The following is an 18,738-nucleotide window of genomic DNA, read 5'->3' on the forward strand; positions in this document are numbered from 1 at the left end:
AGATTCCTGGATCGGGAAGATCTGCTGGAGAAAGGATAGGCTACCCACTCCAGTATTTCTTGGCTTCCCTTGTGGCTCAGCTGGTAAAGAATCTGCCTGCAATGCATGAGACCTGGGTTCAGTCCCTGGGTTGGGAAGATCCCCTGGAGAAGGGCAAAGCTACCCACTCTAGTATTCTGGCCTGGAGAATTCCATGGACTATACATAAGTCCATAGGGTTGCCAAGAGTCTAAGACTGAGTGACTTTCACTTTCACTTTATGCTAGACGCTCACTGAATGCTTGTTGAAGGGAGGGAGGAGTTCTTACTTCACATCTCACTCTCTTTTGAGCTTAGAGCATGTAGACAATTTTTTTATCATCTTTCTATTTATAATATCCAGCATAGTACCTGACACTCGGACACACTTAACAAATAAACATTGACTGTAGGATATCTACTGAAATAACAAGTTAAACATACACACCCATACAACTTTTTAAGATAGCAAGGGACTTCCAAAGGCAAAATAAACATAAGCCAATGATCAAGTCAACAACTACAAAGGAGCAGATAAAATCAAATGGAATAGAAAATCAGAGAAGCTGACTGTTGAGTGTACAGAGACACTGCCATGGAAACTCACAAACACACACACAGCACAGTGTAGCCCTACAGAGACGGTTAAGTATTTAGATTCTTTGAGTAGCCAGGTCCCATACCATTTAATACCTTAAAAGTAAAGGTCAGAACACTGAATAGAATCACCAATCAGTGTGCAAAGTAGTGCTGTTAAGTACATAGAGAAACTGAATTCACACATTCCTCTCCCTTTTGGCTGTGATTTTTCAACTATAAACTGCAGAGAGCAGTAGAATTATAATATCATCATAGATTGGATGCTCTACTTAACAAAATTGGTCATATTCTTATTTTCTTCTTCCTTGGGGAGCCTTCATCTCAAGATAACTTTTAAATAGAAACAACCAGCTTTTCCACAGAGCCTGATTATCAATTTGCACCTCTGGCAAAGGGAGGCCTAGAACTCTATTGTTTTGTTAATTGTCAATTTGCATCTTTGAAAGGTGTTGCATTTTCTCTTCTTTCTAGCAGGTTAAGACTAATTCTGTATGTTAATAAATATTATAAACACTTTCCACAGAAATGTAGTTTGCTAAAAAGTATGTTATTATGGTTACCCTCAATTTTCCTCTACTTAATTACACCTTAGATCTTAAAGTTGATTTTATGAAAACTAGTTAAGCTCTGATTTAAACTTTTTCTTCAAAAACACCTTTTGTTTTTCAAATAAACATTTAGAGAAAATGCTATTTAAAGCACCATTTATTGATAGTCATGAAAAAGCTACAAATTAATTAAGAGAAATTTTCACAAGGATATCTGAGATTTTTACCTTGAATAAATGATGTGAAAATATGCCTCCCTTTTCTTCCTTCTTCAGACATAGCATAAAACTTATGCTAAGAAACCAAAAATCCATTTTACAAGGTAACAGAAAAGATGGAAATAGAAGTTGTAAAAAATATTAGGAAAAGGAATACAAATAAGATACAGGTTATTCCCTACACTTGTGTTTACAAGCAGCTACTTGAGAACTAAAAGTTCTTAACATACCCTATCAGTACAAGTTCCACTACTTGCTTTGGAATGATATGATCTCTTTGATATGCTTGTCAAGCAGGTATTTTTAATCCATTGGAACATTTTCCCTATCTGACTGCTAGATATAAAATACTAAGTCAAATATGGTAACTCTCAAGCTTTTGAGCTGAGGGAGGTAGTGTTTAAAAAGATCAAGTGATCATTTCCCACTAAATCTAAATGAGATTTCTGTTGCTAAGAAAACAACTTCACATGTAGCTTAAATTTACTAGATTTATTTATATTCTACCTTTTTGCTTAAAGGGATTTGAGAGGGGTAATCTCTATTTGTGTTTCTCAACTTTGGTTTTTGAAGTGCAAAATCACAGAAAAACAATATCTGTGGATCAATAACAAAGATAATATATTTTAATGTGTCAGTAAAGTGCTCTATAAAATAGGAATGTCACATGTGTTATTTATTACTATCTATGGGCTTGCTCCAAACCATGTCATCTCTCCAAAAAGCATGCACTTAATGATATAAACCTTATGATAAATATTTAAAAGCTTTCTTGCATGCATCAACACCCTGAAAAGAAAATTTAACATTTAAATTAACTTTGTCAATTCAGCCCATCCAAAGGCCTCAGGATATTTGTGTCTTTTACACACACACACACACGCACACACACACACAAATATATATATATATGTATATATTTATATATGTATATGTCTGTGTGTATATATATATATATCATACTTTATACACAAATCTATTGTATAATGCCTCTTAACATTGTTACAAGTGCCTTTTCATGAAATCTATGATATTCATCAAACTAAATCTATCTGGGGGGAAAAGTCAGGATAAAAATGATATTTTAGCTACTAGAAGGAGAAGCCTTCTACAAAGAACCAGTGAAGTAATGAAGTACAAAGAACCAGTGAAATAATAAAGAATTGAGGAATAAATTCTACATGCAAAAAAGTCAATCCCGTCAAATAATATATCCGAGAAATAGGCAAGACTCATTAATAGCTTAAGTGGTTCTGAAGGACTTTCAGTGTTTTTGTTCTTACCTCTTTTTTTTCCTTCTTATTTAAAAATACATATACTTCCCAATTTTTAATGGATCAGGGACAGCAGATATTCACTGCTATAGTTCATAAACTTTTTATCCAACATCTACTACGTGCCAACTTTGTTGAACTAATTTTGAAAAAAAAAATCAGATTTTGCATGTAGAATATTTTAGGAGTAGGACTGAACATACACATACATACACAAATGAGTTTTCAGTTTAAGTCAAACCTGATATCTTGGGGCACAATAAATATAATTTAATCAATTATCACCAAAGAATAATTTTAATCATGTTATGTAAACTGATTGGAATCACTTTCAGGTCAGTCTGTTAGTAAAAGTTTTGAAGATGGAAGTCCACATTTCTTTAATTCTTGAGATCATTTGTTACATATACATCCCTGCGCATGCTTAGTCAAATCCCCATGAACCGTAGCCCGCCAGGCTCCTCTGTCCATGGGATTTTCCAGGCAAGAATACTGAAGCAGGTTGCCATTTCCCCTCCAGGGGATCCTCCTGATCCAGGGATTGAACCCATGTCTCCTGCATTGATAGGCAGATTCTCTACCACTGCTCCACCTGACATCATTTATTTCTTTCTAAAGTTTGAAATGGTTCTCATGAGACACCTGATCTCTTACAGAATCCCAGAATCAGTGCTTTCCTTCTGTCATGAAGTGACTATCTACCTCCTTTTTGGTAATGAATAAAGGTGTGATTAGGAATAAGAAGTCTGAGAGGTCTTTTAAAACAACAGCAACAAAAATATATACTTTGTCCCAGGCAAATATTTAGAAGTGTATGAAGTTAATAAACTATCCAAAAATATATATGAAACTTAATAATTTTAAGAAATTTCCTTTAAAACAAGAGATTTAAAAATTCTATATAAATTTAGCTCAAAGAAATTGGTACTTGAGAAAAGAAATCAAAGCTTCTGGTTTATGTAGTGAATAGAATGAAAAATAACTTCTTTTCAACTGACATTGAGGTCATTGGTTTTTTTTCCACTCACTGATGGTAGATATATGGAAACTGGATTTAAATCACAATATAAAGGATATGAGCAATATGTGTAGAAACTTTATGAGGTTTCTGCTAAGTTTTTAATCTCAACTTTTCCATTTTAGGTCTTATGATTATGTAGCTCCCTTCTTCAAAATGTTCCAAGAGTTCCCCATAATTTGCAATAAAATCTTAAACCTTTTTCCTGAGTTAGCTGGTGCTAAAGGACTTCTAGTCTGGGTATATGTTCACTGTTTAACAATGTTTTGCGTTTATTTGTGCTTCAGGGTTTAGTCCTTGCATTCATATTCACATTCCTTCCCGCTCTTGCCATTTTGGTCCACGCTCATTTTCTTACCGATGACTCTCACATTTATATTTCCAGCCCACACTTCTGTTCAATATTTCTTCTTGGATATATAATTGGAATTTCAAACTTATGTTAAAACCTGATCTATTATTCATCCTCAAACCTGCTCCTGTCTTCAAATCTCAGTACATGAAAAGGCCCTCTTCTCGGTTACACTGGTCCAAATCCTCAAGTCATCTTGAGACCTTTTTTTTTGCCTTCCTTAAATACTCTATCCTCATTTGGGTCAATGAATCTTGTTGACTAAACCTTTAAAATACTGTAGGTTTTGTCCACTTCTTACCACTTCCACTGCTACCACCCTGATTCAATCCACCATGATCTCTTGCTGGCTTATTGTCATATCTTCCCAAGTGGCCTCCCAGTTTCCATTCCTTAAGCAAAATCTGTGTCTTCTCCATACTAAAGCCAGAATGATCCCTTTAAAAGCTCAGTCAATTCTCTGCCCCAAACCCCCGTCAAGGTGTCTCATCTCATTCAGAGTGAAGGACAAAGTCCTCACAATGTCCTACACCACCTGTAAGACCTGGCTCCCAATTATTTTCTGACCTGTTGTTCACTCCTCCCTGCACTCTTCTCCAGCCCCAAGGACCTCCTTGCTCTTCCTTACAGACATGTTCCCATTTGCTAGTCCTTGCTTTATTATGTCCATTTACCTGTCATCCCTCATGAAGACAGAGATTTTTATATGTTTTGTTCATAATTTTATATCCTCAGTACCTAGAAATGTGTCTGGAACATAACAAGTGTTCAGCAGTTATTTGTTGTTGGATACTAACTTGACTGTCCCTCTGTGTCATGCTGTGCTAAGTCACTTCAGTCGTGTCCGGCTCTTTGTGACCCCATGGACTGTAGCTCACCAGTCTAGTCTGTCCATGGGATTCTCCAGGCAAAAATACTGGACTGGGTTGCCATATCCTACTCCAAGGGATCTTGCTGACCCAGGAATTGAACACACATCCCTTATGTCTCCTACATTGACAGCAGTTTCTTTAACATTAGCATCACCAGGGAAGCCCAACTAGTCTCTAAATTCTTTGTTTTGTTTATCCATGCACCCTCAGTGTCAGAGTTCTTGGTCCATAACAAATATTCAACAAATACTAATCAGTGAGTTAATAGATTAATTAATGAACTAGTGAAACTCTTTAGCAAGGAACAAAACTTGCAGATAAATAAAACTTGAAATCATGGGAATTACCTATTTACCCTCCATGTAACATTTGTGTTCTCTCTATGCCTCAAAAGGATTTTTTCAATCTTCCTTTTATTTGAATCTTCTGAGCTCTTACTATCTAGGGCTAGCTAAGTTACATAGCATTTTAAGCAACTAAATAGCTGAATTGAAGTAATAATACTTCTGTTTTCTCTTCTTCTTTATACCCATCTATTAAATGTTAAAAGCTTTTGCAATGATCATATATTACTTGCTAGTTAAAAGAAAAACATGCAAGACATGAAAAAGCAAAAAGAAAAATACTGAAACTTCATTTAATTCTTTAATATTAGTATGTTGAGAAAATGCAAGTTCACCATACATATTTAGAAGGTGTCTTCACAACACAATCATTTACATGATTATGTAAAATGGATATATAAAGACAGGTCTTCCTCAAAACTTCAAATTAATACCTATATAGGTTATAATCAACTTCACTCCTCCCCATCCCTTACTGAATCTTTTATGATTTTCATCATCAGAGTCAAGAGTAGAAACATCAAAATAAAATGTAAAAGTTTCCTTTAAAATAATTGTTCAGCAAATCATTTAGGAAGCTTTACTAATTTCCTCTAGTTTCAAATACAAAGGGGAAACTAGTTCAGATAAAAACCATCCTTCCTGCACCTTTCCAGCATGAGGTCCTCTTTATTCTCAAGGCCTTCAGCCCAAATGAAAGTTAAACTTTAAGTCCCAGAAAGAAATCTTGAAAGTGCCAAATATCTGTTCATCTAACTCAGCCTTCAGAAAACGGAGGCATGTGACTCTTTTTTGAACCTGTCTTCAAAGCTAAGGATCTTCAGCCACAGGCTTCTCTTTTTCACATCACTTGGGGCCCACTGGTGATCAGACAACTGTGCAGCCGCCTGTGTTACCGCCAAAGCTTTGTAGCCTCTGCCGGCACATCCATGCTGGGGACAGGCACCCGGGCCACTGAAGGTATTCTCTTGGTTGGTAATTACAGAATGAAAATCACTGGAGTCCTAACATGTGAAGGAAGTGCCGGGAAGCAGGATTCTCTTAACACGATTTGGCAATGACTACTTTAATTTATAGCTATGTCTTTGGAATAAGCAGAGGGACAGAGGAACGGGTGAGGTGGGAGGTATGGAGGGGCTGTCAGCATGCCGCCCAGTCCTACCTACCAATCAAATGTTCTGAGGAACCACCACCTCTGGCATTCGTGTGAAACTTTGTCTAGTGAAATACATTCATTTGCCTCTTTCTGACATTTAACAACGGACTTGACACTCCACAATGTATCTGAATGATCTGCCATGAGAGCACTTTTTCAAAAATTGCCAAATGCCCACACAATTGGCAAAATTTTCAGGACTTTTTCAACTCACTCATCAGCAGTGCCTGGAATTCCCTACTAGGGTACTCTAACTTTTGGATGAGAAAGTAGGAAGGAAGCAGAAAATCTGCAGAAATACAAATTAGTGCACAGAAATTCACAAGCTTCAATATCCCTTAGCATGTAAACAGGAATAATGAAATAGAGCTGTGCCAACTATATTTAAATTCCACATGTCGTTTCAAAACATATTTAGAGAGAAATTAAAAATTTTTAAGTTAAAAATAAGGCTTGCTTTAAAAAGCATTCCTTATTAGGTAGGAAAGCCTTCAATTTTTTTTTTTTTTTTTTTTTCTGGAAGCATAATAGAGTTTCCATTTGTACAAAGCTCTTCCAGTCTGGAAGCAAGAAACTGGTATGGGCATGAGATAATTGGTTCCAAGATAAGATTAAAACAAATGGAAAGCTTTTTATAAGTTTTGGTTTTTAAAATTATAGTAACCTTTTGCCCTGGGGTCAGCATCTTACAATCTTGATTCTAGGGAACCAAAGAGCCACCAAACCGCTAATATGAAAAAGAAGAAGCCAGTTCTCTAGAATCATAGAATTTCAATGTATTATAGAGGAACTTCTAAATGAAAGAGATAAAGAAAGGACTGAGAGTCTTTTATTTCACTCCAGGACAATAACTGACAGTTGTATTGAGCAATGAGTGTCAATCATAAAATATGTTCTGTATATTATTTAAAGAAAGGAATTTTAGGAACTTTTCCATCTGAATGGTTTGCCCTGAATGAAAAGATTCAGTTTTCTAAAACACTGTTAACTTCAAAGACTTGAAATTTTGAACACGACAATTATTATCTTGAACTTCACTTTGTAAAGCAGACTTAAACTTTGAATAAATCTTTGTGCAAAATAAAACAGTATAATCATTATCCCAGTAATAAGAAACAATTTCCTAAACCCTTATTGATACTACTAAGTCACTTCAGTCATGTCCGACTCTGTGCAACCCCATAGATGGCAGCCCACCAGGCTCCCCCGTCTCTGGGATTCTCCAGGCAAGAACACTGGAGTGGGTTGCCATTTCCTTCTTATTGATACTACTATGATATATAATGAATTAAGATTGAGGGCAGGAGGAGAAGGGAGAGAGAGAGGATGCTACGATTGGATGGCATCATTAACTCAGCGGACGTGAGTTTGAGCAAACTCTGGGAGATAGTGAAGGACAGGTAAGCCTGGCATACCTTTGCCACTCCATTGCCCATGGGGTGGCAAAGAGCTGGACATGATTTAGCAACTGAACAATAAGAACAAAAGCACTCTTGGTCTGGCCATTTAAGATCTTCATTTTCATCCCTTTCCATTTGTCCTTAAGTCTCTTCACCTAATGTCAGCAAAATACCCAAAAGAATTCTTTCCACTATTGCTGGAAGTAATCCAACTTTGAAATCTTCGGCTCTCATATGAGATTCTTACACAATCTACATCTTAAGAAACTATTCATGACTATGAATGAATTCAAACTATTCACTCAGTAATGCTGGCAAGACTCCTCTTTAACTTCATTAAGTCATTCAGGCTGTTCCACCCTCCTTTTTCTTTCACGATCAGCCACCTCTTGGCTTCATTTCCTTCTTTGTTGTAATTCAGCATTTCACCATGCTATTTGCTAGCACCCTCAATTCTTTGTTCTTTTCTCTTTCATCCAAAATATTGTTCAAATGTAGATCAAACAAGGTAAGAGGACTTCCCGCTAATTGCTCTTATCTTATTCAGAATTTTATTTATTTGAAATAAAAACACATCACAGCCTTTTTGGAGCAGGATACAGTCACACAACCAAGTTCTAAGAGTGTAGGCAAAAAATATGTGTGTAATTTCTTGGATGGGGCATTAACTGAAAAGGAAGAGGCATGCCTTTCTTGTTCTCCTCATTTTTCTCAGTGTATGATGTATGACTGGAGCACCAGCAGCCATATTGTATCGTGAGTTAGCTTTGGAAATGTTATGCAATCACACAGAAGAGCCTGTGTCCCTGAAACCCTGGAGGGTCACATTAGTTCTAGACTGACTATCTATGGATATTTTAAACAAAGAAAGAAACTTTTATCTTGTTTAAGTCTCTGCTTCTTTTGCCTGTCCTATTACTGGAAGTTGAATACAAGCTTCACTAATTACGCTGATGATCTGCCTTCTCCACATTTAGACTTCTCAATGCCTCAGTTTCCTCTTGTGTTAAAATAAGAATAATAACGATACTTAGATAATGATGCTTCAGTTCAGTTCAGTTGCTCAGTCATGTCCGGCTCTTTGCAACCCCATGAATCGTAGCATGCCAGGCCTCCCTGTCCATCACCAACTCCCGGAGTTCACTCAGACTCATGTCCATCGAGTCAGTGATGCCATCCAACCATCTCATCCTCTGTTGTCCCCTTCTCCTCCTGCCCCCAATCCCTCCCAGCATCAGGGTCTTTTCCAATGAGTCAACTCTTCACATGAGGTGGCCAAAGTATTGGAGTTAACAATGCTTAGTTCATGAATTTGTTGTGAAGACTAAGGATTTAATCAGTGCCTAGTACAATGGCAACCCACTCCAGTACTGTTGCCTGGAAAATCCCATGGATGGAGGAGCCTGGTGGGCTGCAGTCCATGGGGTCGCTAAGAGTCGGACACGACTGAGTGACTTCACTTTCACTTTTCACTTTCATGCATTGGAGAAAGAAATGGCAACCCACTCCAGTGTTCTTGCCTGGAGAATCCCAGGGATGGGGGAGCCTGGTGGGCTGCCATCTATGGGGTCACACAGAGTTGGACACGACTGAAGTGACTTAGCAGCAGCAGCAGCAGCAGTACATACTAAACAATCGAAAATGCAGGTTATTATTATTAGTAATACCTAGGTGCAACCCAGCATTGTTGAGAAAATCTGCAGAACTATAAGGACTGGTACTAATATTGAGCTGTCAGGGGTAGAAATATCTTTCATTTGCTTTTAATAACCAAACCATTTCCTCCACTGATTATCTTTTACATTAACACCCTGTTTGTGGGCTTCCCAGGTGGTTCAGTGGTAAAAATCCACCTGCCAATGCAGGAGACACAAGAGACAAGGGTTGGATCCCTGGGTCAGGAAGATCCCCTGGAGGAGGGCATGGCAACCCACTCCATTATTCTTCCCTGGAAAATTCCATGCACAGAGGAACCTGGTGGCCTACAGTCCATGGGGTCACAAAGAGTCAGACATGACTGAGCAGACACATATATATATATATACATACAGTCCTTACACTTATAATTCAGGTTCCACCTCACCAGATAACAACTCATCCTACAAACTGAGGCCCCTAAGGCCTTCAATTCCCTCCATACAGAGTGACCTGCCTCCATCCCTCCCTGCTTCTCACCCATGCTGCCTATTAGTCTTCAGCCCTTTCTGAGAAGGAAGTACCTTGTCCAGGCTCATCCCTCTGCTTGGTTCTGCATGTTGTGCTCCCCCCTTCTTATTTTAACACCTCTCTTGTATTCTCAGGGCTTCCCTGGTGGCTCAGACAGTAAAGAATCTGCCTGCAATGCAGGATACCTGGGTTTGATCCCTGGGTTGAGAAGATCCCCTGGAGGAGGGCATGGCAACCCACTCCAGTATTCTTGCCTAGAGAATCCCCATGGACAGAAGAGCCTGGAGACTTCAGTCCATGGGGTCGACTCAGCTTTTGCTTTCTTATTGACTCATCTCCCCTTTGTCAATAAACATGCCCCGGTTTCTACCAGTATCAGCATGAATATCCATGCACCTGTCTTGGGCCAATGTATTCTCTCCATTCCTTTTTCATCTGCATGTTCAGTAAATCACCAACTGTTCTGAGAACATTTAAGATTACTCTTTTAGCTTTCACATACATAATACAATATTGTTAGCTATAATCATCAGGCTATACATTAGATCCCCAGAACTTACTCTTCTTATAATTGAAGGTTTGTACCCTTTGAACAGTGGTCACATATGGTTGTGATAGCTGGACCGTAAAGAAGGTAGAATGCCAAAGAATAGATGCCTTTGAACTGTAGTACTGGAGAAGACTCCTGAAAGTCCCTTGAATATCAGGAGTATACTAAGTATGCAAAACATCAGATAAAAGAAAATAAAGTACATACCTAAATTTTAAAATAATGCTTTTTAGAAAAGATAATGTTTTTGGGAAAATGGTGCTGATAGAGTTGCCCCACAGAGGATTGCCACAAATTTTCAAATTGTAACAAATTCAATTATCTGCAAAGTGTAGTAAAACAAAGCATAATAAAATGAGGTATGCTTATATGAATATACACACACGCACACACATATATATATAGAATTAATTAATTAAAAATAGGACTATCTTATGAACCGGCAACCCCACTCTGGTTATATATCTAAAAAATGAAATTATGATCTCATAGAAATATTCACACCCCCATGTTAATTGTAGAATTATTCACCACAGTAAAGATATGGAAACAACCTAGTGTCTGTCAATAGATGAATGGAGATATATATATATATATATATTTACATCTTCTTTATCCATTCATTCATTGAATAATTCAATCTCCTTAATGTTTATTGGTCTGCTGAAATCCACTTTTTCTTCATGATTCAGTCTTGGTGGGTTGTATGTTTCTAGGAATTTATCTGTTTTTTCTAGGTTATCCAAATTACTGGCATACAGTTGCTCATAGTAGTCTCTTTATGATTCCATGCTTTTCTCTAGTCATGATGTCTCCTTTTTCATTTCCAATTTCATTGTTTTCAGATTTCTCTTTTTTCTTAGTTTTATTACTAAAGGTTTGTAATAAATTTTTCTTATTGCTTCAAAAAATCAGCTTATATTTTCACTAGTTTTTCCTATTGCTTTTCTGGTCTCTGATTTCTTTCTACTCTCATCATTGTAATTTCCATCCTTCTGTTAATTTTGGGCTTAGTTTTTTCTTTTTCTAGTCCCTTGAGGTATAATGTTGTTTATTTGAGATCTTTTCTTTTTCTAAATGTAAGTATTACTGCTATAAACTTTCCTCTTAGAACTTCTTTTGCTTCTTCCTATAAATTTCAGTATTATGTTCTTCCTCTTTTATTTGTTTCAAGATCCTTTTTTTTAAATTACCATTTTGATTTCTTCTTCATCCTACAGTTTTGGGAGTGTTTTGTTTAATCTCCACATATTTGTAAATTTACCTCCTGATATCAATTTCCAGTTTTGTACCATTGTGATTGGAAAAGATACTCAGTATGATTTCAGTGTTCTTAGACTTTCTAAGAATTTTTTTTGGTGACCTATTACTTGATCTCTTCTGGAGAATGTTAGGTGTACAACTGAGAAGAATGTGTATTCTGCTGCTACTGGATGGAATGTTCTGTAGATATCTGTTAGATCTATAGTTCAAGTCCAGTGATTCTATACTGATTTTCTCTCTGGATGATCTATCCATTGTTGAAAGTTAAGTATTGAAGTCCCCTACTATTATTGTATCATTGCCTATTTCTCCCTTCAGATCTGTTAGCATTTACTTAATATATTTAGCTATATTTAGGTTCTGATGTTGGATGCATATATACTCACAATTGTCATATTCTCTTCATAAATTGATTACTTATCATTATAGAATGACCTTCTCTGTTAAAGGTTTAGTGGAAAGTCTATTTTGCCAAAATAATTAACTTCCAAAATATGTAAGCAGCTCACACAACTTCCATATCAGAAAAACAAACAACCCAATCAAAAAGTGGGAAAAAAACCTAAACAGACATTTCTCCAAAGAAGACATACAGATGGCTAACAAACATATGAAAAGATGCTCAACATCACTCATTATTAGAGAAATGCAAATCAAAACTAGAGTGAGACCCTACCTCATACCAGTCAGAATGGCCATCATCAAAAAGTCTTCAAACAAAAAATGCTTGAGAGGGTGTGGAGAAAAAGGAACTTTCTTGCACTGCTGGTGGGAATGTAAACTGATACAGTCACTATGGAAGACGGTAGGGAGATTCCTTAAAAACTAACAATAAAACCATCATATGACCCAGTAATCCTACTCCTAGGCATATACCCTGAGGAAATCAAAACTGAAAAAGACACATGTACCTCAACATTCATTGCAGCACTATTTAAAATAGCTAGAACTTGGAAGCAACCACCTAGTCCATCAACAGATTAATGAATAAAGAAGCTGTGGTATGTATATACAATGGAATACTACTTAGCCATAAAAAAGAACACATTTGAGTCAGTTCTAATGAGGTGGATGAACCTACAGCTTATTATACAGAATGAAGTAAGTCAGAAAGAGAAATATAAATATCAGATCAGATCAGTCGCTCAGTTATGTCCGACTCTTTGCGACCCCATGAATCGCAGCGCGCCAGGCCTCCCTGGCCATCACCAACTCCCGGAGTTCACTCAGACTCATGTCCATGGAGTAAGTGATGCCATCCAGCCATCTCATCCTCTGTTGTCCCCTTCTCCTCCTGCCCCCAATCCCTCCCAGCATCACAGTCTTTTCCAATGAGTCAACTCTTCGCATGAGGTGGCCAAAGTATTGGAGTTTCAGCTTTAGCATCATTCCTTCCAAAGAAATCCCAGGGCTGATCTCCTTCAGAATGGACTGGTTGGATCTCCTTGCAGTCCAAGGGACTCTCAGGAGTCTTCTCCAACACCACAGTTCAAAAGCATCAATTCTTCGGCACTCAGCCTTCTTCACAGTCCAACTCTCACATCCATACACGACCACAGGAAAAACCATAGCCTTGACTAGACGGACCTTTGTTGGCAAAGTAATGTCTCTGCTTTTGAATATGCTATCTAGGTTGGTCATAACTTTCCTTCCAAGGAGTAAGCGTCTTTTAATTTCATGGCTGCAGTCACCATCTGCAGTGATTTTGGAGCTCAGAAAAATAAAGTCTGACACTGTTTCCACTGTTTCCCCATCTATTTCCCATGAAGTGATGGGACCGGATGCCATGATCTTCATTTTCTGAATGTTGAGCTTTAAGCCAACTTTTTCACTCTCCACTTTCACCTTCATCAAGAGGCCTTTTAGTTCCTCTTCACATACTGACACATATATATGGAATCTAGAAAGATGGTGCTGATGAATTTATTTTCAGGGCAGCAGTGGAGAAACAGACATAGAGAACAGACCTATGGACACAGCAGGGAGGGGAGGAGAGAGAGGGTGAGATGTATGGAGAGAGTAACATGGAAATTTACAATACCATGTGTAAAATAGATAGCCAATGGGAATTTGCTACATGACTCAGGAACTCAAACAGGGGCTCTGACAATCTAGAATGGTGGGATGGGGAGGGAGGGGACATGGCTATACCCATAGCTGATTCTTATTGATGTATGACAGAAAACCACAAAATTCTATAAAGCAATTATCCTTCAATTAAAAAAAGTGCCAAAAAAGTCTATTTTGTCAAATATAGGTATAGTAATTCCTTCTCTCTTTTGTTTCCCACTTTTATGAAATATCATTTCCATCTTTTACTCCAACCCTATACGTGTCCTTAAAGCTGAATTAAGTCTCTAATAGGCAGCATATAGTTGGATCTTATTGGTTTTTTTTTTTTTTTAATCCTCCCAGGCATTCTATATAGTTTAACTGTAGAATTTAATCTATTTATATCTAGAATAATTATTGATAATGCCATCTTCAATTACTAAAACTAGCGATTTTTAATTGTTATTTTAATTCCTTTCTTTCTTTCTCCCTCTCTTACTGCCTTCCTTTGTAATATGCTTTGATTCCCTTCTCTTTATCTTTTGTCAGTCTACTGTAGAGTTTGTGGTTACCAGGAAGCTTCCACAAAACATCTTACAGATATAACAGTCTAGTTTATAAAATAAAAACTTAACTTTGATCACATCCAAAACCTTTTGTTACCCACATTAATGCTTTTGATGTCACGATATATTTTGTTATACTTTTTACAAATAGCTAATTTTTAATACTTTTATTAGCTAGTTTTAATACTTTCGTTCTTTACCTTTAAACCAGAATCGCTAACATACCATCATATTACAGTAATAGAATCATCTGAATTTGGTATATACTTATCTCTACCAGTGTGTTGTATATTTTCATGTTTTCATGTTAAATAGTGCCTGTTCATTTCAGCATTGCTTATAATGCAAGCCTCATGGAAATGAACACTGTCAGCTTTCATTTATATGCAAAGGTTTTTTCCACCTTTATTTCTGAAGGTCAACACAGCTAGATAGAATATTTCTGGTTAGGCAGTTCTTTTTCTTTCAGCATTTTGAATATATCATCCCACTCTTCCCGGGTCTGTCAGTTTCTACTAAGAAACCCATAGACAGCCTTTAACTTACAAGCTTCTTTTCTCTTGCTGCTTTTAGGGTTATCTGTCTTTGATTTTTGATATTTTTATTACAATACATCTTGGAGGAGAAGAAGAACATGTCAGGAACTTGGATATCCAAATCTCGTCCCAGATTTAGGAACTTCTCAACTATTATTTCTTTACATAAGTTTTCTACCCCCTTATCCTTCTATCCTTTTGAAACTTAGAATTCACACATCGCTTCTTTTGATAGTATCCAAAATCATCTCAAGCATGTTTTCTTCAATCTTCTTCATTTTTTTCTTTGCTCTCATGTGACTGTATAATTTCAAAATTCACATCTTCTATTTCATAGATTCCTTCTTTTGCTTGATCCATTCTGCTGTTGATGGATTGATTTTTTTTTTCATTTCATTTATTATATTCTTCACCTCTAGAATTTCCATTTGGTTCTTTAATACAATTTTATCATTGTGCTAAACTTATCATTTTGTTTCAGTATTATTTTCCTAATTTCACTGAATTGTCTTCTGTATCTTACTCTAGCTCATTGTACTTCCTTCAAACACCTATTATGATTTCTTTGTTGGGTATAAATCGCAGATCTGCATGTTTTGGGGTTCAGTTACTAGAGATCCTTTGCTGGTGTCATGTTTGCTTCATGTTCCATGTTCCTTTGAATTGCTGTCTTCTCATTTGAAGTAGCAGTCACTATCTCAGGCTTTAGTGACTCTTTTTTGGGAAAGAAATACCTCCCATTGAGTCTGCTAGGGATTCTGAGGCTTTCTCAGACCTCTATGGATATGCCTCTTCTGTGCTTCTTGCTGCCTATTGCTGCAGAATTCTTAAACTTACATGCCCTCTCTGGATTCTGCAACATACTAAAACAACTGACAGCTTCCCTGCTGCCTTCTCAAGAGTGATTCTAGAATGTAAGCTTGTGATCTCTCCTTGACCCACAGCTTTGGGCCAGCTTTCTGTGTATGTTTACTAGCTAGCTGCCAAAATGCATCAGGAGCATACAGAGGGTACCAGCCATGGGGTAGAGAGGGTTGTTGGTGAAATGCACAAAGACTGTGGGTGCCCATGGGCTAACTGGAGAGGCTGCAAGCAAGGAGTCCCCAGGGGTTCCGGAGCAGGCTTTTTGATGAAACACATGTCACAGTAGGATTCACATCCCTTTAATGTCCTCCAGGAGTCCTATTTTTCTAGTTTCTTCCCACCTCTAGTCAAGTGACACATGATTCAGTGCTCCTCTCTAATGTGTTCAAGCTTATATATATTTTCCCTAGTCATATGTTGGAACTTCTCATTCTGGAAACCTGTACTTCCACAAAGGCTTTCTTGTTCATGGGTAACTGAATGAAATAGTGTACTTCAGGAGCTTCTGGACCATGGCTGACAGTGCTAGAACCAATTCATGGCCTACTGCTGGGTCTACAAGTGGGACCAAGGCCTATGTGCCCATTACCAGATGCACAGAAGAACTGTACAAAAAAGATCTTCGCAACCCAGATAATCACGATGGTGTGATCACTCACCTAGAGCCAGACATCCTGGAATGTGAAGTCAACTGGGCCTTAGGAAGCATCACTACAGACAAAGCTAGTGGAAGTGATGGAATTCCAGCTGAGCTATTTCAAACCCTAAAAGATGATACTGTGAAAGTGCTGCACTCAGTATGTCACCAAATTTGGAAAACTCAGCAGTGGCCACAGGACTGGAAAAGGTCAGTTTTCATTCCAATCCCAAAGAAAGGCAATGCCAAAGCGCTCAAACTACCACACAATTGCAGTCATCTCACACACTAGTAAAGTAACACTGAAAATTCTCCAAGCCAGGCTTCAGCAATACGTGAACCATGTTGAACAGCAGATGGTCAAGCTGGTTTTAGCAAAAGCAGAGGAACCAGAGATCAAATTGCCAATATCTGCTGGATCATCAAAAAAGCAAGAGAGTTCCAGAAAAACATCTATTTCTGCTTTTTTTGACTATGCCAAAGCCTTTGACTATGTGGATCACAATAAACTGTGGAAAATTCTGAAAGAGATGGGAATACCAGACCACCCGACCTACCTCTTGAGAGACCTGTACGCAGGTCAGGAAGCAACAGTTAGAACTGAAACAGTCTATGGAACAACAGACTGGTTCCAAATAGGAAAAGGAGTACATCAAGGCTGTAAATTGTCACTCTGCTTATTTAACTTATATGCAGAGTACATCATAAAAAAACGCTGGGCTGGAAGAAGCACAAGTGGAATCAAGATTGCCAGGAGAAGTATCAATAAGCTCAGATATGCAGATGACCTTATGGCAGAAAGTGAAGAAGAACTAAAAAGCCTCTTGATGAAACTGAAAGAGGTGAGTGAAAAAGTTGGTTTAAAGCTCAACATTCAGAAAACGAAGATCATGGCATCTGGTCCCATCACTTCATGGCAAACAGATGGGGAAACAGTGGAAACAGTAGCTGACTTTATTTTGGGGGGGCTCCAAAATCACTGCAGATTGTAATTGCAGCCATGAAATTAAAAGACGCTTACTTCTTGGAAAGAAAGTTATGACCAACCTAGACAGCATATTAAAAAACAGAGGCATCACTTTGTCAACAAAGGTCCATCTAGTCAAGGCTATAGTTTTTCCAGTAGTCATGTATGGATGTGAGAGTTGAAGTATAAAGAAAGCTGAGCACAGAAGAATTGATGCTTTTGAACTGTGGTGTTGGAGAAGACTCTTGAGAGTCCCTTGGACTGCAAGCAGATCAAATCAGTCCATCTTAAAAGAGATCAGTCCTGGGTGTTCATTGGAAGGACTGATGAAGCTGAAACTCCAATACTTTGGCAACCTGATGTGAAGAGCTGACTCATTTGAAAAGACCCTGATGCTGGGAAAGATTGAAGGCAGGAGGAGAAGGGGACGACAGAGGATGAGATGGTTGGATGGTATCACCGACTCAATGGACATGAGTTTGGGTAAACTCTGGGAGTTGGTGATGGACAGGGAGGCCTGGCGTGCTGAAGTTCATGGGGTCGCAAAGAGTTGGACACAACTGAGCGACTGAACTCAAATGAACCAGATGCACAAGGAGGGAGTCCTCCTAGATATGATACTGGATCTTTGCATATGATACTGGATCTACAGCTCCCACAAAGTCACTTGAACCATGAATGAATGTCTAATTGTTTTTGAGGCAGGACATGATGAAGACTATCTTGTTCAGCCATGCTCCTGACATCATTCCTGGTGCATTTACTTCCATTTCTATTAGACTGCTAAACTTCCAGTGGGCAGGTACAGGCTCTCCTTCACTTTGCATTCTCAGTGCGTGTGTGCATGCTTGCTCAATAACTTCAGTAGTGTCTGACTGTTTGCAATGCTATGGACTGTAGCCTGCCAGGCTCCTCTGTCCTTGGTATTCTCCAGACAAGAATCCTGGAGTGGTTTGCGTGCCCTCCTCCAGGGGATCTCCCCAATGCAGGGCCTGAACCTGCATGACATGCATCTCCTACATTGCAGGTGAATTACTCACCCACTGAGCCACCTGGGAAGTGCATGTCACAGTGATAAAACTCTGGGATAAGCACATAAATATATAGAAAATATTTGGAAAAAATTACACACGTTGCACAAAGGCACCAAAGGTAGAGCAATCACTACTTTAATAAACAAGCGTTCTCTCCCCTTATCCCATCTTTAGCTCTGTTAGTTTTCATACAATCAAGTTAAAATTTTTTTATTGTTTCTTAATTGTTCCAAGCAAACAGCTTTAGTAGGAATATTCTTTATTAATTTTCCCTTTAGAGGTCTTATTTTCAACCCTTTTAAA

The 18,738-nt window shown here is 37.9% G+C and overlaps 1 protein-coding gene across 7 annotated transcripts in view; it reads right to left on the bottom strand.

Annotated features, from left to right (window-relative positions):
• SOX5 (SRY-box transcription factor 5) overlaps positions 1 to 18,738 on the bottom strand; it is a 1,177,820-nt gene that overhangs the window by 893,112 nt on the left and 265,970 nt on the right. The window lies entirely within an intron of this gene.

Source organism: Bos mutus, chromosome 5 (genome assembly GCF_027580195.1).
Source record: "Bos mutus isolate GX-2022 chromosome 5, NWIPB_WYAK_1.1, whole genome shotgun sequence".
Classification (NCBI taxonomy): Eukaryota; Metazoa; Chordata; class Mammalia; order Artiodactyla; family Bovidae; genus Bos; species Bos mutus.